This window comes from Nomascus leucogenys, chromosome 11 (genome assembly GCF_006542625.1).
Source record: "Nomascus leucogenys isolate Asia chromosome 11, Asia_NLE_v1, whole genome shotgun sequence".
NCBI classification, from domain to species: Eukaryota; Metazoa; Chordata; class Mammalia; order Primates; family Hylobatidae; genus Nomascus; species Nomascus leucogenys.
In genome coordinates this window covers 53,410,089-53,422,792 of record NC_044391.1, presented here as the reverse complement: position 1 = coordinate 53,422,792, position 12,704 = coordinate 53,410,089, and positions in this window count along the sequence as shown.

Sequence of the window (12,704 nt, the reverse complement as noted above, 5' to 3'; positions counted from 1 at the left end):
ATGAAGGGGCCCTGGCTTCTTTTTTTTTTTTTTTTCTGAGACGGAGTCTCGCTCTGTCGCCCAGGCTGGAGTGCAGTGGCGTGATCTCGGCTCACTGCAAGCTCCGCCTCCCGGGTTCACGCCATTCTCCTGTCTCAGCCTCTCCGAGTAGCTGGGACTACAGGCGCCCGCCACCATGCCCGGCTAATTTTTTGTATTTTTAGTAGAGACGGGGTTTCACCGTGGTCTCGATCTCCTGACCTCGTGATCCGCCCGCCTCGGCCTCCCAAAGTGCTAGGATTACAAGCGTGAGCCACCGCGCCCGGCCCAAGGCCCTGGCTTCTTTATGGGGTTGAGGCAGGAGTAAATGAATTGGAAGTGGAGCACTGGCCACAGCCAACTTATTTGAGAGGGTGTGACCTTGTAGGAAAGAGGGAGAGTAGATGGTAGAATGGAGATGGCAGAGAGAGGCAGACTTTAAATATTGAGGGGGAGCCTGCATTCTTTGTGACTAATTAATTCACTCAAATCCTTTTTGAGCCCTTACTAAAAGTGAGTCATGCATTCATCTATTTGCATAATTACTGACTCCTTAACCGTGCACCAGGCCCTGTCCTGAGCCTACAGTGAATAAGACAGAGTTTCTGGCCTCATGGAGCTTACAGTCTAACAGTGAGGGGCAGTTACTGTACAAAGTGCTAAAGGCTCCAGCAGGGAAAACAGAGGAGGAGGGGGCAGGGAGAAGCAGAGGGAAGGGGAAGAAGGGGAGGAAGGAGGAAGAAGGGGAGGAGTGTGAGGAGGGAGAGGGGGAGGGCAAAGTGGGGATAGCTCAGATGAGTGGGGAGAGCAACAGCTATGGAGGAAATGTTATCTGAAGTATAAACTAGAGTTCAGCATTTGGAAGGGAGAAGAGGAGGGAAAACTAGCCTTCCAGGTAAGGGGCACAGTGAGTACCTGTAAAGCATTAAAGGCATGTTGTAGACACTTACTTTTAATTAATTAATTAATTAATTAATTAATTTTCGAGATGGGCTATCCCTCCATTGCCCAGGCTGGAGTACAGTGGTGTGATCACAGCTCATTGCTGCCTCAACCTCCTGGGCTCAATCAATTCTCCTACCTCACTCTCACAAGTAGCTGGGACGACAGGTGAGCACCAACACACCTGGCTAATTTTTAAATTTTTTGTAGAGACAGGGTCTCTCTGTGTTGCCCAGGCTGGTCTCGAACTCCTGAGCTCAAGCAATCCTCCCACCTTGGCCTCCCAAAGTGCTGGGATTACAGGTGTGAGCCACTGTGCCTGACCTCTAGAAACTTATAGTTCAGTACAGCCACCCAGTTGATGGCTGCTACAGGAACAGGAGGAGATGGAGAAATTGCATTTGTGAGTGGAAGAGGGTTAAGCTGATGATGAATAATACCTGTCCAGACAGGGTGAGGGTGAAGGAATCCCTGCTCCTTTGGGTCCACACAGTCCTGCAGGTGTGTGTAGTGGAGACTGTGGCACCAGAGTTATAGTTGCTTTAGAAAATCAGTATTTATTTTATCAAGATAATACATACACATAGCTGAAAAATCAAATAGTGCTAAAAGGCTTGTAACGCAAACAGAAGTCCCCCCGGCTTTTCTCCCAGCCCTTATCCTAGTCCCTAGGGTCAACCGCTTTCAATTCTCAGCTGTTTTTTTTCTGGTATTTCCTTCCTTGTTTCTACTTTTTTTTTTTTTTGAGACGGAGCCTTGCTCTGTCACCCAGGCTGGAGTGCAGTGGTGCTATCTTGGCTCACTGCAACCTCCGCCTCCCAGGTTGAAGTAATTCTCCCTGCCTCAGCCTCCCAAGTAGCTGGGATTATAGGCGCACACCACCATGCCTGGCTAATTTTTGTAATTTTAGTAGAAACGGGGTTTCGCCATGTTGGCCAGGCTGGTCTCGAACCCAAGACCTCTGGTGATCCACCTGCCTCAGCCTCCAAATGTGCTGAGATTACAGGCATAAGCCACCATTCTTGGCCCCTTATTTCTAGATAGTATATGTACTGCCATTCTGGATTCATCTAATTTGTTGACTTCTTGTCTTGGTAGTGGAGGATTTTGATTCTCTACTCACTTCTTCCCCTCCCCCACTTGTCAGGCCTCTGAGCCCAAGCTAAGCCATCATATCCCCTGTGACCTGCACGTATACATCCAGATGGCCTGAAGCAACTGAAGATCCACAAAAGAAGTGAAAATAGCCTTAACTGATGACATTCCACCATTGTGATTTATTTCTGCCCCAACCTAACTGATCAATGTACTTTGTAATCTCCCCCACCCTTAAGAAGTTTCTTTGTAATCTCCCCCACCCTTAAGAAGGTTCTTTGTAATTCTCCCCACCCTTGAGAATGTACTTTGAGAGATCCACCCCCTGCCCGCAAAACAGTGCTCCTAACTCCACCGCCTATCCCCAAACCTATAAGAACTAATGATAATCCACCCCCCTTTGCTGACTCTCTTTTTGGACTCAGCCCACCTGCATCCAGGTGAAATAAACAGCCTTGTTGCTCACACAAAGCCTGTTTGGTGGTCTCTTCACATGGACACGTGAGACACCACTCAAATTATGTTTATATCATAATCTATAGTTAAACACATATTCAGTGATTTCATTATTGAATTTGTAAATATTGTTTATTCTCGAGGCAAGTATTCTGGTTACATTTCCTTTTCTAAATAACTTTGTCATATACTCTGTTTATATTTCCTTTCTTGTACAACCTTTTTGTTTTTTCTGGAGTTAATTGCCTCATTTTTAATTTGCTTGGTTTTTTCTTTGAATCTCTGGCTCTGTCTTCCCACACCCTTCAACAGTTCTGTAAAACGCCCTCTCAGTACAATTTTGCATATGGCCAAACCTGTCATATAATCTTACTGGTTCTCTTTTTCCCTTGGAGACTTTTGTCCTGGGGTGCCCCATTCTTGCACTTTCCTCTGGACGTGTTGCCCTCTGGGCTGTGGTACACCTGTCATCCTGGGTTTCTCATCACCTTTGCCCTTTTCCTCTTTCCTGGACTCAGTGTTTTCTTCTTTCTTGGTTTACTCCCTTGTTTTGATGAAGCACATCCTCCCGTAGCTTCCTGAGAAAGAGTGCCTGGGAGGTAACATTTTAGACTTCCGTGTTACTTAAAATGGCTTTATTCCATCCTCACACTTGATTGATAGTTTTGGCTGGGTATGGAATTTTAAGTTGAAAATCATTTTCCTTCAGAATTTTGAAGACATTGTTCCTTTATTTTTCAGCTTCTAATTTTGCAGTTCAGAAGTTCTTGCCATTTTGATTTCTGAGACTTTGAGTTCACCTCCGCCCTTACCCCAACCCCCACTTTTAGGATTGTTTTCTTTTATCTTGGCTATCTTGAAATGTCACAGTATATTGCTGTGGGTTGCTTTTCATTCCTTTTTCTGGGTACTTGCCAGGTTCTTTAAATCTAATACAGTGGTTCTTAAAGTGTAGTCCCCAGTCCAGCAGCATCAGTATCAACTGTGGGAACACGTCAGCAATGCAGACTTGGGGCCCCACTTCACACCTACTGAATCAGAAACTCCGGTGATAGGGCCCAGCCATCTGTGCTTTAACAAGCCTACCAGGTATTCTGATGCTAAAGCTGAAGAACCTCTGTCCCAAAACAATTTATGTACTTTAGTTGTGGGAATTGCTTTTTTTTTTTTTTTTTTTTTGAGACGGAGTCTCGCTCTGTCGCCCAGGCTGGAGTGCAGTGGCGCGATCTCGGCTCACTGCAAGCTCCGCCTCCCGGGTTCACGCCATTCTCCTGCCTCAGCCTCTCCAAGTAGCTGGGACTACAGGCGCCCGCCACCACGCCTGGCTAATTTTTTGTATTTTTAGTAGAGACGGGGTTTCACTGTGGTCTCGATCTCCTGACCTCGTGATCCGCCTGCCTCGGCCTCCCAAAGTGCTGGGATTACAAGCGTGAGCCACCGTGCCCGGCAGGGAATTGCTTTATAATTTCTTTGAAGTTTCTTCCTCCATTTTCCCTGTTCATTCCTTCTGCATCTCTGATTACTTGGATGCCAGGCTCCTTGGATCGATCCTCTAATTTTCGTATTATTTCTCTCTTATTAACCATCCCTTTGTTCTGTTTTCTGGTAGGTATCCTCTATGCTATATCCTAATCTATTTGCTAAGTGTATTGTTATTACTCTTTTTATTTTTTCTTTATATAATTTTCCAGAGTGCTTTCATGTTCTCTACTTTTTCCTTCTTTTAAGATAATTTTTTTTAAAGAGAAAGGGTCTCACTACGTTGCCCAGGCTAGAGTGCAGTGGCTATTCACAGGTATGATCACACTATTGGTCAGCATGGGAGTTTTTTTTTTTTTTTCCCGAGACAGTCTTGCTCTGTCACCCAGGCTGGAGTGCAGTGGCACGATCTCGGCTCACTGCAATCCTGGGTTCAAGCAATTCTCCTGCCTCAGCCTCCCAAGTAGCTGGGACTACAGGTGTGCGCCACCACGGCTGGCTAATTTTTTTATTTTTAGTAGAGACGAGGTTTCATTCTGTTGCCCAGGCTGGTCTCGAACTCCTGATCTCAAGTGATTTGCCCGCCTTGGCCTCCCAAAGTGCTGGGATTATAGGCATGAGCCACTGAACCTAGCCAGCATGGGAGTTTTGACCTGCTCAATTTTCTACCTGAACTGGTTCCTTCTACCCTCTTAGGCAAGCTGGTGATTCCCTGATCCTAGCATAGCACACTGCAGCCCAGAGCTGGGCTCAAGTGATGTTTTCACGTCAGCCTCTGAAGTTGCTGAGACTGCAGGCATGTACCAGCATTTCTTTTTCTTTCCTTTTCTTTTTCTTTTCTTTTTTTTTTTTTGAGATGCAGTCTCACTCTGTTGTCCAGGCTGTAGTGCAATGGCGGGATCTCGGCTCACGGCAATCTTCGCTTACCAGGTTCAAGCGATTCTCCTGCTTCAGCCTCCTGAGTAGCTGGGATTACAAGTGCCCACCACCACACCCAGCTAATTTTTGTATTTTTAGTAGAGACAGAGTTTCACCATGTTGGCCAGGCTGGTCTTGAGCTCCTGACTTCAGGTGATCTTCCTGCCTCGGCCTCCCAAAGTGCTAGAATTACAGGTGTGAGAATGACGGTGCCTGCCCTCTTTTCTCTTCTCTTCTTTTTTTTTTTTTTGAGACTGAGTCTTGCTGTGTCACCCAGGCTGGAGTGCAGTGGTGTGATTCGGCTCACTGCAACCTCCACCTCCCGGGTTCAAGCGATTCTCCTGCTTCAGCCTTCCAAGTAGCTGGGGTTACAGGTGCCCACCACCATGCCCAGCTAATTTTTTTTTTTTTTTTTGTATTTTTAGTAGAGACGGGGTTTCACCATGATGGCCAGGCAGGTCTCGAACTCCTGACCTCAAGTGATCCGCCAGCCTTGGCCTCCCAAAGTGCTGGGATTACAGGTGTGAGCCACCACGCCCAGCCTCTTACTTTTTTTTTTTTTTTATTAAGAAATAGTTTCACGTCCTTTGGACACATAAATTATCTCTCTGAGGATATTAACTTGAATTTTTCTTCCCCCTGTGTTTTGCTTTGCGTCATGCTGGAGGCTTTCCTCAGAGGTCTGGTGTTCCTTGGCTGTCCACTCCTGTTGAGAGGGAGGCTGTAGAAATCCAGTTGGAAGCTCTCCCTGTGGGCTCACAGTAGGGCAATCAAGTGGCTGGCTGGACTCCTTCATTGGAGGGTATCAATTGTCAGTGTTAATAGGCTTTTTCTCTGGCACATTTTTTTTCCAGAAAAGAATGATCTAGTTTCATCTCCTGCTTGAAGGTTACAAGCCCCTCACCTAGAGTTCTAGAGCCAGCTATAGTGTGGGAGTTAGGGAGAGGTGTGTGGCAGGGAGACTGGGTGTTATTGTTCAGATGCCGACTGTATTAGTCTGTTCTCACACTGCTAATAAAGACATACCCAAGACTGGGTACTTTATAAAGGAAAGAGTTTTAATGGACTCACAGTTCCACATGGCTGGGGAGACTTCACAATCATGGCAGAAGATGAAGGAATAGCAAAGGGACTTCTTTTTTTTTTTTTTTTTTGAGACGGAGTCTCGCTCTGTCACCAGGCTGGAGTGCAGTGGCGCGATCTCGGCTCACTGCAGGCTCCGCCCCCCGGGGTTCACGCCATTCTCCTGCCTCAGCCTCCCGCGTAGCTGGGACTACAGGCGCCTGCCACCTCGCCCGGCTAATTTTTTGTATTTTTAGTAGAGACGGGGTCTCACCGTGTTAGCCAGGATGGTCTCGATCTCCTGACCTTGTGATCCGCCCGCCTCGGCCTCCCAAAGTGCTGGGATTACAGGCGTGAGCCACCGCGCCCGGCGCAAAGGGACTTCTTACATGGTGGCTGGCAAGAGAGAGAATGAGAATCAAGTGAAAGCGGAAACCCCTTATCAAACCATCCCATCTTGTGAGACTTATTCACTACCATGAGAACAGTATGGGGGAAGCTGTACCCATGATTCATTTATCTCCCACTGGGTCCTTCCCACAACACATGGGAATTGTGGGAACTACAACTGAAGATGAGATTTGGGTGGGGATACAGCCAAACCATGTCACCGACTTTCCCTCAGTCTTTGATCCCACTCCTTTTCCTGTACCTCCCCAACCCCTAAGTCCAGAATCTTTCTGTTTCGATATCTCCAGAATCCATCTTCCTGTCTCCTGCAGGAATGGGGAGGGGACACATTAAGTTACCTGATTGTGCTGGAGATGGCTGGGGTTCCTGACAGTCTAATTGCTCTTTAAACAGATCTTCAAGCAATCCCTGGAGTTTTAGACGTTGCCTCAGCTTTAGACCCCTGCCCATCCTTCTGTCTTACTTGCTACTTGCAATTCCCGAGCTTTCCTGGGTTTCCAAGGGAAGAATCAGCTTGCTTCTCGTGGGTCTGTGCCTCCATATGTTTTTGGTCTGCCCTTCTTGGACTCTATGGGGTCATTTGCCATTCTTCTATCATTTTCTGTTTTCATATGATGGGGCCAGGATTCTAAATCCTTGTTTCATTGAAGATAGACTTTGGGTTCCTGTTTCTTATTTTCCTTATCATCTTGGGGGTGATTTTTGAGAGGAGAAGGAGGATTTACTCCACTATTTTGTGACCTGAAGGCAGAGATGTCTTCTTGAGGTGGAAGTGGTGGTGCTTGTGCCAGACACTCTTGCTGACAAAGTGGCCGAAAGTGGGCCATATGTTAGGAGGAAGGTGAGGATGGGAGGAGAGAAGCTTCTGGAATTTAGAAAAGCTGCTGTGGGAACTTGATTTGGAACGCCTGCCCCCGTCCTCCCAAGAGGGCCCAAGAGGAAAAGGATTACTGGTCCCCAGTGGGGCCTGGTTGAGGTGAGACCGTGAGAATCAGTGGTGAGTTCAGCAGGGAACAGGGATGGAGACAGTGAGCAGTGGGCAGCAGCTTCTAGCTCAGAGGAGGACATGAGGGGATGGGGGCATTCTAGAGCCAGAAGGAGGGCAGTGAAGTGGCTTTGGGGCAGGCCATTGGCCAGGGAGCAGAAGAGGACAAGACAGTATTGACAGCTACTGATTAGATGTTGGTGATGTGCCAGGGACTGGGGCAGGTTCTTCAAAGCAGGCGTAGTGGGAGTGGGCAGCCAGGAGGAGAAAGGAAAGGCGGTCTAGGTCAGCGAAGGAAGGGCTGAGTCTCAGAGGTGGGAGTGGGGCAGGTCTGAGTGATGATAGAGTCTCCTGCTCCAGAGGTGAGAGACTGCTCACGTGCAGACCCATGAAGCAGGGTGTCCCTGAGGAGGGCAAGAGGTGAGGTGGGAAGAAGCAGTGGTATAATGGTTCAAGTCTTCAGAAAGAATGGCAGCAGGTGGGACAGGCCAGTTGTTTAGATGGGTGGCCTCTTGGGAACCAAGGAAAAATACTATTTTATTTTATTTATTTTTTAGAGATGAGGTCTCACTATGTTGCCTAGGCTGGAGTGCAGTGGCTATTCACGGGCACGATCATGGAGCACTGCAGCCTTGAACTCCAGGGCTCAAGTGATCCTTCTTTTTTTTTTTTTTTTTGAGACAGGGTCTGGCTCTATTGCCCAGGCTGGAGTGCAGTGGTACAATCTCATTGTAGCCTCTGCCTCCTGGATTCAAGCCATTCTCCCACCTCAGCCTCCTGAATAGCTGGGACTACAGGCACATGCCACCATACCCAGCTAATTTTTTTGTATTTTTAGTACAGATGGGGTCTTGCTATGTTGCCCAGACTGGTCTCAAACTCCTGGACTCAAACAATTCACCCACCATGGCCTCCCAAAGTGTTCAGATTACAGGTGTGAGCCACTGCACTCGGCCTTCAAATGATCCTTCTGCCTCAGCCTCCCGAGTAGCGGGAACAAGAGGTTCTGACTACCACGCCTGGTTTAAAATTTTAAACAGGAAGGGTGATCACTTCAGTTCACTTTATTTTATTTATTTATATTTTGAGACTGGGTCTCGCTCTGTCACCCAGGCTGGAGTGTAGTGGCACGATCACGGCTCACTGCAGCCTTGACTTCCTGGGCTCCAGGGATCCTCCCACCTCAGCCTCCTGAGTAGCTGGGACCACAGGTGCACACCACCAAGCCCGGCTAACTTTTGTATTTTTGATAGAGACAGGGTTTTTCCCCTTGCTGCCCAGGCTGGTCTCAAACTCCTGAGCTCAAGCCATCTGCCCACCTCGGCCTCCCAAAGTGCTGGGATTACAGGCGTGAGCCACCAAAAGGGGCCTTCAGTTCCCTTTAATACTTACTGAACGTTTATGTAATGCACCTGCCCCAGGTTACATAGCCTGGGGGTATAGTCACAATGAGTCACCTAAAATACATAGACTCTGACTCTAAGCTGTAATAACTCAGCTCTCATGCATGACTCCACAGTCTTTTCCTGACGTCCTGGGACTATTTTCCATGTGCTTCTATATGGTCATTCTATGCCGCCTCACAGATGTGTGCTGATAGCACTCCTCCTGGCCGAGAGGGCTGCTCCTGTCATCTCATCAGGCAGCCCCTGAGTGTAGCTCGCCAGGCGTCTGTGATTACAGGCCACAGAAACCAACTCTGGCTAACTTAAGCAGAAAAACAATTTATTGGAAGGTTGTTGGGCAGCTCATAGATTCAACAGCTACACTCTACCCTTTTTCTGTGCTGGTAAAGGCTTGATTTTGTCCTGAAATTTATGTGCCCTGTACCCAAGGAAGGAGATCCCCTCCTCAGCCACAGGGGATAATGTTGATGAGTCTCAGCCAACCACGGCACTTCCTGCCTCTGTGCCAGTGATTGGTTTAGGTTTAGGCATGTGAGGCAGCGTTGGCCAAGGACACACAAGGGGAAGCCCGCTAGGCCAGGGCTTTGAGAAAGAATCACAGAGAAGCTGACTTTATTAAAGGTGGAATTAATGCTCTCTGCCTCTGAAAAATAATATACTTGCCCATTGTGTAAGGTGCTTTTAGTTGGTCTTCTGTGCTTTCAGTTGAAAAGTTCTGACACATGAAGGCTAGCTATTTTTCCTGGGTAGTAGGTGGGGCAAAAGATGGGAAAGTAAGCTGATGGCTAAAGGGTGAAATGAAAAGAGTTTGCAAAATAAAGGAGCTGATGCATTTTTTGAAGGGAGAAGAATTATCTAATAGAAAAGAACTGATTGAAAATGCTAGAGAGAAAGGGACTAACTCAGGGAGAAGGAGGCCACCACTCCTCAAGCAGACACTTGCCATATGCCAGGCACTGTGAAAGGGGGTGGGATACAGTGATGGACACAAATACGAGGTCCCAGCTCATAGGGAAACTTTCAGTCTGGGTGGGGTAGAGAGACAATGAACATGTAAGTAACAAAATAAACAGGATAAGATAATGGGAAGTAATTTGGCAGGGTGGGGGGGGCAGTTAATTTTGATAGAAGGATGGTTAAGAAAGTCTCCTCTGAAGAAGAGAAGATCTGCCCACCTTGGCCTCCCAAAGTGCTGGGATTACAGGTGTGAGCCACCGAGGGGGGCCTTCAGTTCACTTTAATATTTACTGAACATTGATGTAACGCACCTGCCCCAGGTTACATAGCCTGGGAGTACAGGGATGGGCCAGCCACATGAAGAAACTTAGGAGGACTCCAGAAGACATCTCAGGGCAACAGTGGGCTCTGTCCTGACTACAGCAATGGAAGTCCAATGTCCATTCAGAAAAGGGAAAGAAATGGCAGCAAAGTTTGCCTTGGAGGCTCCTCCAGGCCAGGAATGACAGAGTAGCTGGAGAGATATATTTTCCCAGGGCTGGCATGGATATCACCTCCCCTGTGGCAGGACAGGCTGAGAACCCTGGTGTCGCTGACTTTCTGGAAGCTGGAGAGGTTTGAGTGGAATATTTGGAGTGCGTTATATACCACAGGTGGCTTGTGCTGGCCGCCTATGGTCTATAACTCTGTTGGATGTCTTTGATTTTCTACTGATAGATAGATTTGCTACTTGATTTTCTACTGTGGGTTTGAGGGAAGATACTTGGGGCCAGCAGATGAGTCACACCTCTGATCCTTACATGCCAAGCTGCCTCTGTCTCCCCTTGCCCATGCAGTCTGGAATTCCAATCCGCTCCCCTGTTTAACATCTCATCCAATCAAGAAACGCCTCTGAAGTCTTTACTTTGTGAGTAGCGTCTTTGACATGTTTGTGTCGGGTGGATACCATGACAGAAAGACAAGACTTGGCCTCAGGGAGTTTGCTGGTCAAATTCGAGAACACTGCATCTGAAACAATTTATCGGTAGAAAATCAAGGACATTCAACAGAGGTATAGACCATGGGCGGCCATCACAAGCCACCTATGGTATACAGTGCACTGGTTTATATACCATCTACTGCATTAGTCCCAGCCTCCCAAACTGGCACCAACAGTCCTCTTCTCCTTGCCCACTACTCCCTTCTTCCCTCCAAGATCCCTTTGGAGGTGATCCATCAAGTTGGAGCCTGACACATAATTTCTGCTCATCGTGTGTGGCCTTCCTCCAGGTTCCTGGGGATGTGAAGGAGGAGGGAGGGACCAGTCAGCTGGATGGAGACTTCTTTGCCCAAAGGTGATAGTACCACAGTGGGGCTCTTCACAGGCAGCCATTTTGAGACCTGTCCAGCCCAAGGTTCTAGTTTTGGGGGTCCTGTCACTTAAATAAGAAAATATTGAGTGCTTGCCTTGTGCCAGTGTCTGTTTGAAGAGGCAGACCACTGGCACTTTTCTTATATTATCTAATTCAGTCCACACAACAATTGCCTTTGGTGGGAATTTTAATTATTCCATTTTACAGTTGGGAAAACTAAGGTACAGAAAGATAAAGTCACTTATCCTTATCAAACAACTAGTAAGTAGTGGAGCCACGATTTGAACCCAAGCAGACTGCCTGCAGCATCCCTGGTTGGCACCTCTGTGCACACTGCCAAATTGTCTTATTCTAGGAATTTCCCTTCCCTGCGCCATGACATATGAAAAACTCAGCTAGAGGTCATTTTGAGCAAGGAACCCTTCTCCACCCTGCCTTTCCATGAGAGGGAGTTGGGATCCCAGAGAAAAGGAATTCCAGAAGAGGCACTGCCACTTTGGCTATTTTTCCTGAATGTTCCCCAGGCAGGGAGCGCCAACTTTTGATTCGCCAGGTGTCTCTCTGTTCTTCTAATTAACACCAGACCCAGCCTTTAGCCAGAGCCCTGCCTATAGCTGGAATCCACCACCATGCGGCTCAGGGGCCAGTTCGCTGTGACTGCCACAGAGGACAAAGCAAGTGCTAACTCGGGGTGGAGCCTCCTGTAATGATGCTCCCTTTGCCTCATCCATAAAAATCTCCACTCAGATCTACCTCGTTTATGGTGGAGGCCAGGGTGGCAGAGTGTGCAGGAGGAGGCAGAATCAGGCTGAAACAGCTCCTCTTTGCCTCCCTGGATTCTTTTCCAAAATGCTGTCAGCACTGCCAGTTGGAAAATATTTTTCTCCCTCCCTTTGTCTTCTTTCTTATTAAGAAAAAAAAAGCCATCTGGTGTCAAATTCACTCCTGGCACATCATAAAGGGTAGCACTAAAAATGTCCCCGAAAAACTAAAAGCAAAACCACAGCAGTACACATGGGATTTAATCTCAGCATCCTGGAATTTCAGAGTTGATAGGGCCCTCCGAGATCAAACCCTTCCTGTACACGGGAGGAAACTGAGGCCGAGAGGGATTATGTTATTCTTTCAAAAATGTTTACTGAGCGCCTACTATGTTCAAGACACTCTTCAGGCGCCGCAGATGAATCACGAACACAACAGTGAGGCACAAATCCCCGCCTCCTTGGAGCTTTCCGTGGGAGGTTCTTGCGTTGGCCCTCGGGCCTTGCGTCTGCCGCCGTTTTTAAACGGCCCCGAAGTTGGGAGCTCTGGCTGGGCCACCTCCGGGCTGGGGGCCCGGCCTGGGGCCGCCTCTCTTTTCCCGCCCGGAGCCGCAGTGTCCAGAGGGGCTAAGTTTGCGGCCGCCGCCGGCCGTGCTGTCTCCCGCGCTTCCCCCGCCGGAGCGCCGGCCCCGCATTCCTCCGGGTTGAGCAACAGCTTTTCCTCCGAGGGCGGCTGGCCGGGCAAGGCGGGGCCGCTAGCGCTGGGGCCCTCGCGGGGCGCGGCCCGAGTGTCCGGGGCCTCTGGCAGCGCTTCGGGTTTAAGTGGAGCGCGGCCGCCAGGCCCTCCCCGGGGAGCCGAGCT